This window comes from Leucopleurus acutus (assembly GCF_964270905.1).
Source record: "Leucopleurus acutus genome assembly, chromosome: X".
Lineage (NCBI taxonomy): Eukaryota > Metazoa > Chordata > Mammalia > Artiodactyla > Delphinidae > Leucopleurus > Leucopleurus acutus.
The window spans coordinates 22,853,731-22,866,350 of NC_139148.1; positions in this window are offsets into that span (position 1 = coordinate 22,853,731).

The following is a 12,620-nucleotide window of genomic DNA, read 5'->3' on the forward strand; positions in this document are numbered from 1 at the left end:
TGTCAGGGTCAGAGTAACAGATGGTAATGGAAGTGCCTGAGACTCTGTGGATGTCCCCTGTCTGCTTTTGATGATGTACTGACTTAGGAAAAAAGAATGGGAAGGCTTACTCTGCTCTAAATTGATTTCCTATTCCCCTATTTTTTTTTTTTTTTTTTTTTTTTTTACAAACTTCCACCCCTGAGACTTTGCGAATATAGCACTACCCACACATTATTTCTATTCTTGGGAATTCTATTAAACACTTAGTGCATTAACATTTACCTCACTTTAAAATTACCTAGAATTGGACATTATTAAAACAAGCCTGAAAATAAGGAATTTTGAAATTTTATATATCCATAAAAAAGATAGGTCTTCATTTCAAACTCCACATATAGTTAGAATATATAAATTGATGATCAAGTCATATACATTTTTGGAGACTATAAAAATTCCATTTCAAAGTATAATGCAAAGGGAAACTATTTAAAGTAATCATGTAAATATATTTTAGAGACATGCAAGAACAAATTTATGAAACATCAGCATCTCACTATTGCTAGTCTTTTCCACTGGTATATAGAATCAATCATTCTGAAATATTGAAATGATCTCAGTGTAATTCAAAAACAAGGTATTCAAAGCCAAATGTGAATACTGGGGCTTCCCTGGTGGCGCAGTGGTTGAGAATCTGCCTGCCAATGCAGGGGACACGGGTTCGAGCCCTGGTCTGGGAAGATCCCACATGCCACGGAGCAACTGGGCCCGTGAGCCACAATTACTGAGCCTGCGCGTCTGGAGCCTGTGCTCCGCAACAAGAGAGACCGCGATAGTGAGAGGCCCGCGCACCGCGATGAAGAGTGGCCCCCACTTGCTGCAACTAGAGAAAGCCCTCGCACAGAAACAAAGACCCAACACAGCCATAAATAAATAAATAAATAAAATTTAAAAAAATGTGAATATTGGATGCATATTCCAAACCCCTCATCATACACATTTTAACTATTAATATGTTTAAAATAGTAATAAAACATACATGGACTTATTCATAGTGTTAGGGAGTTATAGCTTTGTTCATAAGCACAACTGCTAGAAACCTGAATTGAACCAAAGATGCAAAAGAAAATATAGTGTTAGGATTACTACAGTGGGTTACTTTTTTGCTATTAATCACAGAATCAAGACTAATAAGATGAAGATCTCTGAGTTCCAAAGCAAATTATGCTTAGAATGACAGAAATAATTTTACGAACAAATATTTGGAGAGCCACTGAAGTAAATGACAAGGACAATGGAATTTTCAAAGGATAGGGAGGGTGGGAGGGAGACGCAAGAGGGAAGAGTTATGGGGATATATGCATATGTATAGCTGATTCACTTCGTTATACAGCAGAAACTAACACACCATTGTAAAGCAATTATACTCCAATAAAGATGTTAAAAAGTAAAAAAGCAAAGTTCTTCTGAGCATAGGATTTACTGCACTTCCACAAAATAGGCAGTCTTCCTTTTCTAACACTTCATTACGGGGTTGCTCTATCCGGAGTCTACAGAGGTGTCTTCTGATGGCATGAAAAACTCAGGAAGGCTACCACGGATCACGGACGGTTTTGTGAACAGCTCTGTAAGTGGTATCGTGACTCATGTTTCTCTTTGAATGCTGTGACGACCTAAGCATCAGTAAGGTAGGAGGCTGCCAGTACTAAATCCATACGTGCTGCAGAGCAAGTCTGTTGAGAGGGTCTGTGTAGAGAACTGATGAGAGCTGGCTTCACCAGCAGCTGCCATGTAGTTAGGGAACATAAGCCGAGTGGGCAGAAGAACCCTCTTAGGGAGTTACTGAAGCACAACATTCAGATTAGGTGGCAGAGCTGTAGACTCCTGGGAGCAAGAGTGGCACAGCCAGGAGCTCCTTTCTGTCCTAGCTGTCAGGCAGACAGCGAGCAGAAGCAGCAGGGTGACAGACTGCCACTTCAGTTACCAGCAGAAGGCCACATATCATTAAGAACATGGAAATATAAAAATTACTGTACCAGAACTCGCAGTTCTATAGGCAGGAGAGTTCCTTTCAGGAGACCCAGATGAAGGCATCTGGTAAACTTTTTATTCGAATGATAGATACTTTCTATTAGAAAATGAGAGTGAAGGATTTAACCCAGAAAAATGATTTATTACACAATCACTAATAAATTTTACAAGCTCTAGAAATGAGAAAAGCCCTTTAAATGGGTAATTTCCCCCCACCGCCCCCCTCAAATATTCCATATGCTGCAAAAGATGTTTTTACCAAAAGGAAAGTTATAATCTACGTTAGAGAGAAAAGGTCTGCCTTTTTCTTGCCAGTGCCATTTACCACCCCTTGGATGGTTTCTCATTGAGCCTCAATTTTCCCCTCTTCAAAATGGGGATAGGGCTTCCCTGGTGGTGCAGTGGTTAAGAATCCGCCTGCCAATGCTGGGACACGGGTTCAAACCCTAGTCTGGGAAGATCCCATATGCTGCGGGGCAACTAAGCCTGTGTGCCACAACTACTGAGCCTGCGCTCTAGAGCCTGCAAGCCACAACTACTGAGCTCACGTGCTACAACTACTGAAGCCCGTGTGCCTAGAGCCCGTGCTCCACAACAAGAGAAGCCACCACAATGAGACGCCCGCTCACCGCAACTAGAGAAAGCCCATGCACAGCAACAAAGACCCAACGCAGCCAAAAATAAATAAACAAAATTAAGAAAAAAAATGGGGATAAAAATAGCTAATTTTCATTTTTAGTATTTTGAGTATTAACAATATTTTAAATATGCCTGTCATTTGGTAGGCATTAAATACATGGAAGTTGTAATAATTAGTACTCATTAGAAAAAAATATCCTTTATATTTGGAAAGCATTTTCTCTTTTATAAAATGCTTTGTACATATACTCTTGTGAACTAAGCAGAGCAAACATTCTTTTTTTTTTTTTTTAACATCTTTATTGGAGTATGATTGATTGCTTTACAATGGTATGTTAGTTTCAGCTTCACAACAAAATGAATCAGTTATATATATACATATATTCCCATATCTCTTCCCGCTTGCGTCTCCCTCCCTCCCCCTCTCCCTATCCCACCCCTCCAAACATTCTTATTAACATTTTATAGATGAAGGATCTAGGGTTCAGTGATAGTGACTCACACGAGCTTGTAAGTGGTAGAGACTGCACTGAAAATCAAGTCTCTTGACTTAAATTCCAGTTTTCTTTGACTTGCAATCATGTATAAAACGTGGATTTAACATATCTAGAGTTGTACTCAAATGATTTGTTGATTTTTAAATGTGTCTTGATAAATGTTAAAAACACAGAAGAATATGGAGTAGTATGAGAAATAAGAAACACTCAAGGACCCACCACACAGATTTTGTGTCAAAACCTCTCTCTCTCTCCCCCCACCTTCCTTCCTCCCTCCTTGCCTCTTGGTCTCCCTCTCCGTCATCCTCCTTCTCTCCCTTTTCCCTTCCTCAGACTCTCTCAGGTTTGGTGGTGGTGCATTACAAAAGACATCAAACATTACCCATAGAGGAAGGAGTGGTACCATTGTCTCCTATTCAATTTTCAATTTCATTTCCATCCACACACAGAGGCAATAAATACCATATATTTAGTGAGTTTCATTCCATTCTGTGTTTTATATAATTGCATATTTTTAGAGTTGGAATGCTCAAAATAATAATGAATAGAATTATATTGTACAGATATTCTGTAACTTGCTTTCGTCTCTCAACATTATATATATATATATTTTAGGTTATTGTAATTGTTTTCAATGTTTGATAGAGTTCTAATGATTACTGATCATATTTTTATATATATTGTCTACTTTAACTTTTTATCTCATGAAAAAATTTTTTAACATCTTTATTGGAGTATAATTGCTTTACATTGTTGTGTTAGTTGCTGCTGTGTAACAATGTGAATCAGCTATACGTATACATATATCCACATATCCCCTCCCTCTTGAGCCTCCCTCCCACCCTCCCTATCCCACCCCTCTAGGTGGTCACAAAGCACCGAGCTGATCTCCCTGTGCTATGCGGCTGCTTCCCACTAGCTAGCTATTTTACATTTGGTAGTGTATATATGTCCATGCCACTCTCTCACTTCGTCCCAGCTTACCCTTCCCCCTTCCCCTGTCCTCAAGTCCATTCTCTACGTCTGCGTCTTTATTCCCGTCTTGCCCCTAGGTTCTTCATGACCTTTTCTTTTTTCTTAGATCCCATATATATGTGTTAGCATACGATATTTGTTTTTCTCTTTCTGACTTACTTCACTCCGTATGACAGACTCTAGGTCCATCCACCTCACAAAAATAACTCAATTTCGTTTCTTTTTATGGCTGAGTAGTATTCCATTGTATACATGTGCCACATCTTCTTCATCCATTCATCTGTCGATGGACACTTAGGTTGCTTCCACGTCCTGGTTATTGTAAATAGTGCTGCAATGAACACTGTGGTACATGACTCTTTTTGAATTATGATTTCCTCAGGGTATATGGCCAGTAGTGGGATTGCTGGGTCGTATGGGAGTTCTATTTTTAGTTTTTTAAGGAACCTCCATACTGTTCTCCATAGTGGCCATATCAATTTACATTTTCACCAACAGTGCAAGAGGGTTCCCTTTTCTCCACACCTCTCCAGCATTTATTGTTTATAGATTTCTTGATGATGGCCATTCTGACCCGTGTGAGGTGATACCTCATTGTACTTTTGATTTGCATTTCTCTAATGATTAGTGACGAAAAGACAACCCTCAGAATGGGAGAAAATATTTGCAAATGAAGCAACTGACAAAGGATTAATCTCCAAAATTTACAAGCAGCTCATGCAGCTCAATATCAAAAAAACAAACAACCCAATCCAAAAAATGGGCAGAAGGCCTAAATAGACATTTCTCCAAAGAAGATATACAGATTGCCAACAAACACATGAAAGAAGGTCTCTTAACACCTGACCTCTGGTGTCTTCTCTGAGATGGTGAACTCTGTCAGGACAGCGTGAAGTATCTCACGTCCAAGAACCCAGCCAAACAAATAGAAGAGTATTTATTTACTTAGTTACTTAAAGTGTGCTGAGTTAATGAATAGCTTAATTCTTTAATTGACTTCCTTTAGGAAAAACTATACCGCATATGTTCAGAGAAGAGTTTACTTAAGTAAAGGAGGCATGGATAGAGCGTTTCCCTCTTACGTCTTCTAACATGACATGCTAATTAAAAATAAAAAATGTGATGGCTTCAAATATATACAAAATTCACTCACATCTCTTGTAGCTTTACTTCACGGTGTTCAATTTACTAAAAGAGGTACTCAATTTCATTTTGTAAACAAAAACATATATACATATATGCGTATGTATATTATACATAGGAAACATTTTGCTCCACTAATTAAGGGGTCAGCAAACTATAACTCACAGCCTGCCACCTGTTTCTGTAAACAAGCTTTTACTGTGACACAGTCATAGCTGTTCCTTTACATACTGCCTGTGGCTGCTTTTCCACTACAACAGCAGAGTTAAATAGTTGTGGCAGACTATGTAGCCAGCAAAGCCTAAAATTGTAACTATCTGGCCCTTTAAGAAAGAGACCGACCTTGCACTAATTGGTTTGTTTTAAATAAATGCAGGGAACATATTTGCATAATCAATAAGCTGTCATGTTCCTTGCATCTCTATAACTAATGCCCACTACTAAATCTTCTTAAAGAATATAATATAATACACTGAGGTCACTGTTTTTTCCCTATAAGCATTCTTTGTGCAGTAATCATATGGTTCAGTTAATGAGAATCTGAAGGAGTTAACATAATTGCCAAGGGGAAGCCTGACTTGACTTTTTCATTTGATAAAGGTCCAGTTAGATTCTATACTGAGGGACAGATTTTGAATATGTAAAGGTACATATCAGCAGCTCATTGAGTCTAATGAAGGCTTAGTTATTGATTAAATAGGGTGCACCTGACATTCAAGAACCATTGATGAGCTCAGAAATGGGTAGTTCAAATGCCCGGATTAAATTACGGGGAAAGTTCAGATGACACCGACATTGATTTTTTTTTTTTTTTTTTTTTAGTAACTGTTTGCATTATAACATCCATATTTGTAGAGTCTAAATAAAAAAGGGGATATATAAATGATTTAACTATATAAGGATCTCTTGAACAGTTTTATAATCTATGACATTCTTTCATTATTTGGTGATAAATCAAATTCTTTTGTTTTCTATACATTTGAAAATCTTAAGTGAGACATCATGGCAATAAAAGACCATGGCGATGCCTAAAGAAGGAATCGGACAAATGATCAAACATTTGACATAAAGGGACATAAGAGGTATAATCGACTCCACGGTTTAAGGTAATGGCATTGACAAAATTAGACAGCATGGTTTTAGGTTTCCTTAGTCACAAATTAATGTAACATAATAGTCCAGTTTATTCTAGTCAAGAGTCTTAATCCATTGCATCTAAATGAAATAAAAAGATATGATTAGAATCAGCCAGAGATGTTGATTTGTCACCAAGGGGAAGGATGAGTATATTCTACCAATATAAGGAGCAGGGCTATCAGACTGGAAGATACTTCAGCATTCTACTTGACTGATGTCACTGAGTGACACTGGTTCAGATGAGTGATTCTTAATTCTGGTTGCACTTTAGAAGCACGTGAAGTTCTTTTAAGATAATACCAATTATTAAGGGTCCACTCCAGACCAATTATATCAGAATCAGTAGTGATAGCTCAAGATTTGTTAGTTCTTCAAAGTTCCCCAACTTATTCCAAAAAATATCCAGCGCTGGGAACCACTGAATAGACTGAAAAGATGAGGCTGATTTTCCCATCGGATAGGGGAAAAATTTAATAGAGGTACAAGATTTTTTAAGGGCCTTTTGACGCTGAGGCTATTAATAATTTGTGAAACAAGGTGATAACTCTTAGCTTCCAGTTGTTTGAATGAATTTATTTAAACTGAGTATTCAGCCAACTTCTTTATAGAAGATAAGTAGATATAATGGCAAGGACATGATATATTTGTGCTGGGCTTCCAAAAATATTAAAATCTGAGATTGTTAATTGATTTTTGTTCCACAGCATATTTTGATTCTCTCCTTTGGAGAGTGATACATTGGTACAGGGCAACCTCCATTCTCAAAACTTTATTGAAAATAAATCTAAAGTCAGATAATGTCTCCTTTGCTTTTTTGATCAAACAAGGGTAATTGTGGAACATGAAACTGGAAAATAAAGCTAGTAAAGCCTTGATTTTTTTTTTTTTTGCTGTATTTTATTTTATTTATTTTTTTAAACATCTTTATTGGGGTATAATTGCTTTACAATGGTGTGTTAGTTTCTGCTTTATAACAAAGTGAATCAGTTATACATATATATATGTTCCCATATGTCTTCCCTCTTGCGTCTCCCTCCCTCCCACCCTCCCTATCCCACCCCTCCAGGCTGTCACAAAGCACCGAGCCAATATCCCTGTGCCATGCGGCTGCTTCCCACTAGCTATCTACCTTACTACGTTTGTTAGTGTGTATATGTCCATGACTCTCTCTCACCCTGTCACAGCTCACCCTTCCCCCTCCCCATATCCTCAAGTCCGTTCTCCAATAGGTCTGCGTCTTTATTCCTGTCTTACCCCTAGGTTCTTCATGACATTTTTTTTTTCTTAAATTCCATATATATGTGTTAGCATACGGTATTTGTCTAAAGCCTTGATTTTTAAAGAGATTGATATATTCAGTGATGTATGCTCCTTAAAACGGCTCCAGATAAAATATATTGTAATAGCTTAGTTAACTTTTCATAGTATACCTTATGTTAGCATAATACAAAAATTCAGGAAATCTGTTGAGATTATTTATTTAGTTATGGAAATTAAAAACATTGGAAGACAAGAAATTGGGACTCTCCCAAAGTATGGTTTAGTACCAATTTTATTCTTAATCTCAGAATGGACTGAGTGAAGTTTTGAAAATTTTACACATTTTCAATTCTCATGAATTTTCATATAAGGGCAATTCTAGACAGCAGTCAGAATTCATATATTCAAATTCCAAAAAACAGTTATTGGTATTCTACAAAATAATAATACTCCTATATAAACGTACTCCTAAAAAATTGCATGGTCATGAAAGACAAAGAAAAGCCAAGAAACCATTCCATATTAAAGGATACTAACAACATGACAACTAAATGCAACAGTTAACTAGGGAATGGATCCTACATCAGAAGAAAATTTTAATATGCTAAAATAATATTTTGTGACAATTATACAATTTGAATGTGGAAATTAAATTAGCTAATGAAACTACTTAAAATAATAAATTTTCTGACTGCTACCTACAATGAGGTTAAGTATGAGAATGTTCTTAGGAAATATATATATATATGTAGATAGGTAGGTAGATAGACATGTTTAGAAAAAAGTGATAAAACAAATGTGACAAAATGTTATAAACTGATGAATCTGGTTGAAGTATGCATGGGCATCCTTTATTCGTTTCTTACAACCTTTCTATAATTTTGCAATAGTTTTTAAATGCAAGTATAAAAAATGGTTATTAAACAGTGCATGTGGCAGGCACTGTTCTAGAGTAACAAGAAAATAATGTAGCTAAAAGTCATGGGGCTTGCATTCTAGTTGATGAAAACAGATAAAAATAGAAACTCAGTAAATAAACTAGTTAATTTTGAATAGTGATACCGTGAAAGAAATATAATGGGGTAGTACAATAATGTGGTAGAAAGAATTGGCATGGAGGGTTTTATTTATATATGTTGATACCAGAAGGCTTCCCAGAGGAAATGATATTTAATTGAGCTAAACGTAGGGATATCTTAGGAAAGGGCATCCAAACAGGTGTCCTTGAGATTGGACAATGCTTTGTAAGACCAAGAAACAAAGGAAAGCCAGGGTAGATAGAGCTTAGTCAACTACCAGGGAGTTCATAAAAGATTGAGGTTAAAGTTTTAGATCATTCTGATTACCTAGACTATTTCTGAGTAGGTCATTCTGCTCTCTTACGAACCTCAGGCTGAGACAAATCTGTATCTTGAAGGCTCAGGTAGAAATGCTGTCATGAAGGACAATTCCTAGGTGACCTTAGCAGCCAGAGCTAGAAGGGGCTAGAGTTAATATTAGTAGGAGTGCTGGTTAAACTTAAGGGTACATGTGGCTTGGCCTCCCTCTTCTGAAGAGCAGGCTACAAACTGAATTGTTTCCTTTGAGCTAGAGCTTCCTATTCCCCATATAAATTAAGTAAAATAATATGCTGGGTTTGAATTTTAAAAACCCTAATTAAGTTTTGTAATGCATTTCCTTGTAACATATAATTTTGCCCAGAAATTATTTATGGACCAAAAAAAAAGGGGGGGGGGACAAAGAATAGGTTGCTTTAGGTTTTATTTTTTTCTTTTTTCTTTGTATTCATTCCCCACCCTCACTATTTACCTAAAGAAAGAATAGCAACCATAGAACATATAAAGTGAGACGGCAGTATTAGACATCACTTTTTTCCTCTTCCTCTTGGATCAAAGGATTAATGATGTTAGAGCCACTTATCATTCCTCAGAGGTTGATGACTGGAAATGACAGGGGCTTCTCAAGAAATTATGATATGGATGTGATTTTGAAATCTTGTCCATTTTGAAGTGTCTGGATCAATGTGTTTGCCCTTTCACTGAGTGTGATCTCATGTGTGAAGTGATAATCATCGGTCATAGCCACAGGAAAACAGACCCGAGTGGTTTCTTCACCTGTGGTGGAGTTTCCCCACCACCTTCTTTGTATTTTAAGACCCTGATAATGAAATATATTCTTTTTTAGTTTGGCATTTGTTCTCACAGAGATTTGTTGTCCCCTGCCTGAGCCCTCAGATTATTTCTAACACCCTTCTATGTCTTTACCTTAAACAATTTACTGCTATAAAGGTGAACTTTATAAATATCCCATATGTAAGATCTCTTGACAAATACAATTATATTTGTTCCTAATTATTTCACAAATAAATCACACCGATGCACACAGGAAGAGGGAGGATGAATAGAAGTATGTTTACAGCAAAAGCTAAAGAGGAGAGGATGAAACAGGCAAAGCCAGGCCAAGGCCTGAGAGGGTAGGTGCAATGGGAGAGTGTCATGGGACTCTGGAAATGTTAATGGAAATTACAGTTTTAGCTTAGGGAAAAAAAGGGTTAATGAGATTTGGTCCTTGACTACCTCTCTGTCCTCAACTCCTAGCCTTTCTGCCTCACTCACTGCACTTCAGCCACCTGGTCCCTTGCTGCTCCTCCTACATGCCAAAGACTTCCTCCTAGTAGGGCCTTTCATCAGATCTCCTGGGAACTCTTTCGCTCCAGAAGGTCACAGGGCTACCTCCTGCACTTCATTCCAGTCTCAAGCTGTCTCGTCTCAGCAGCCTTTCCTGAGCATCGTATCAAAATCCGTAATGTCATCCTCTAGAACCTTATTCAGCTATATTTTAATACAAATTACTTATCACTACCTGGAATTTTATTCAGCTATTAATTTTGTTGTTTTGAGGGCTATTGTTTGTGCCCTGCCTTTGTGAATTCTGGAAAGGCAGCATCTTTGTTGGTTTCACTCACTACTGTATTTCTCATTCAGAGAACACTGTCTGGGGCATAAAAGTCACTCAGTGTATGCAGAATGAAGAATGAATGAATTCTCACATCACCGATTATAAAAGGAAATGATAAATTATTTAATAAAAGTGAACAACAGGATTGTTCATGACTTCAGACAAATTAGATCTCAAGGAAATCGATATAACAAGTGGGTTTCAAGACAGATGAAATAGAAGTAGAACGGACCCAGCAGAAAACAGACCTGCTTCTCTTAGAAATCAGGGCTCAGTAGCATCTTCAAGCCCTGGGATATAAGGTCTATGTCTTAGCATGTAACATTAGTAATGGCAAATTCCCTCATACTGCAATACATGTTCATTGCAAACTGTGAGCGTACATTGTGTTCTAGATGGCAATGAGTAGCACTGGAAACAGGATGTGACAAAAAAAATAGAGAAACTAGGAATATATTCTTGATTCATCCTTGAAGGAGTACTGTTCTGCCTTTTTAGCTTAGATTATAAAAATGAAAGTTAAGTTGGACAAAACGAATTAAAGAAACAACAATAATGACAAAATGAGCCTTCTCGTTGAGAATCTGCCCTTGGTGGCATGGCTTGTTTCATTCCTTAACCTTTATCAGTTGTAATTTAAAGGAGTCCCTACTTTATATACAAGGCTGGGATTATTTTGGAAATGTTCAATTCCCCAAACCAACTGTTTTAGTATTTTGCTGTTTTATTTTGTTTCTACTTAATAGTCCTCTGTTTATGTAGACTGTTTCGTATGTCATTGTCTACCCTTATACTGCTTACTTCCTGAAAGTTTGGGACTCAGCTTCCTCATCTTTGCAGCCTCCACAGTCTGCTTCACACTGATTTACAGATGATAGGGATCAGCAATAGCTATTGAGCTATTACAACTGTAATGCATTTAAAACTTTTCCTTTTATTTTAATATAATTCCTAAATTTTATATGATATTTTCATATTAGCTACAGTCTCAGTTCTTTTCAAACATCAGCAACTTGTTGGAAGTTCAACAGGAAAGACAAAATGTATGTAATGTGAATCAAAACTATAATGAGCTATCACCTCACACCAGTGAGAATGGCCACCATTAAAAACTCTACAACAATAAATACTGGAGAGGGTGTAGAGAAAAGGGAACCCTTCTACACTGTTGGTGGGAATGTAAATTAGTACAGCCACTATGGAGAAAAGTATGGAGGTTCCTTAAAAAACTAAAAATAGAGCTACCATATGATCCAGCAATCCCTCTCCTGGTCATATACCTAGAGAAAACCATAATTCAAACGGATATGTGCACCCCAATGTTCACTGCAGTGCTGTTTACAATAGCCAAGAAGTGAAGCAACAGAAATATCCATTGACAGAGGAATGGATAAAGAAGCTGTGGTACATATATACAATGGAATATTACTCAGCCTAAAAAGAATGAATAATGCCATTTGCAGCAACATGGATGGACCTAGAGATTATCATACTAAGTGAAGTCAGACAGAGAAAGATAAATATCATATGATATCGCTTATACGCAGAATCTTAAAAAATGATACAAATGAACTTATTTACAAAACAGAAACAGACTCACAGACTTAGAGAAAGAACATATGGTTACTAGGGGGGAAGGGTGGGGGGGGGGAGGGATAGATTGGGAAGTTGGGATTGACTTGTACACACTGCTATATCTAAAATAGATAACCAGTAAGGACCTACTATACAGCACAGGGAACTCTGCTCAATATTCTGTAATAACTTAAATGGGGAAAGAATTTGAAAAAGAATAGATACATGTATATGTATAACTGAATCACTCTGCTGTACAACTGAAGCTAACACAATATTGTCAATCAAGCATACTCCAACATAAGATAAAAATTAAGAAAAAAGGAAAATGTATGTAAAATATAGTTCATTCTCTGTCATTTAGGGGAAATCTAAGACCGATCATATGAAGGAAAGCTTTCAAGATGGGGTTGAGTTTTGGTAGAG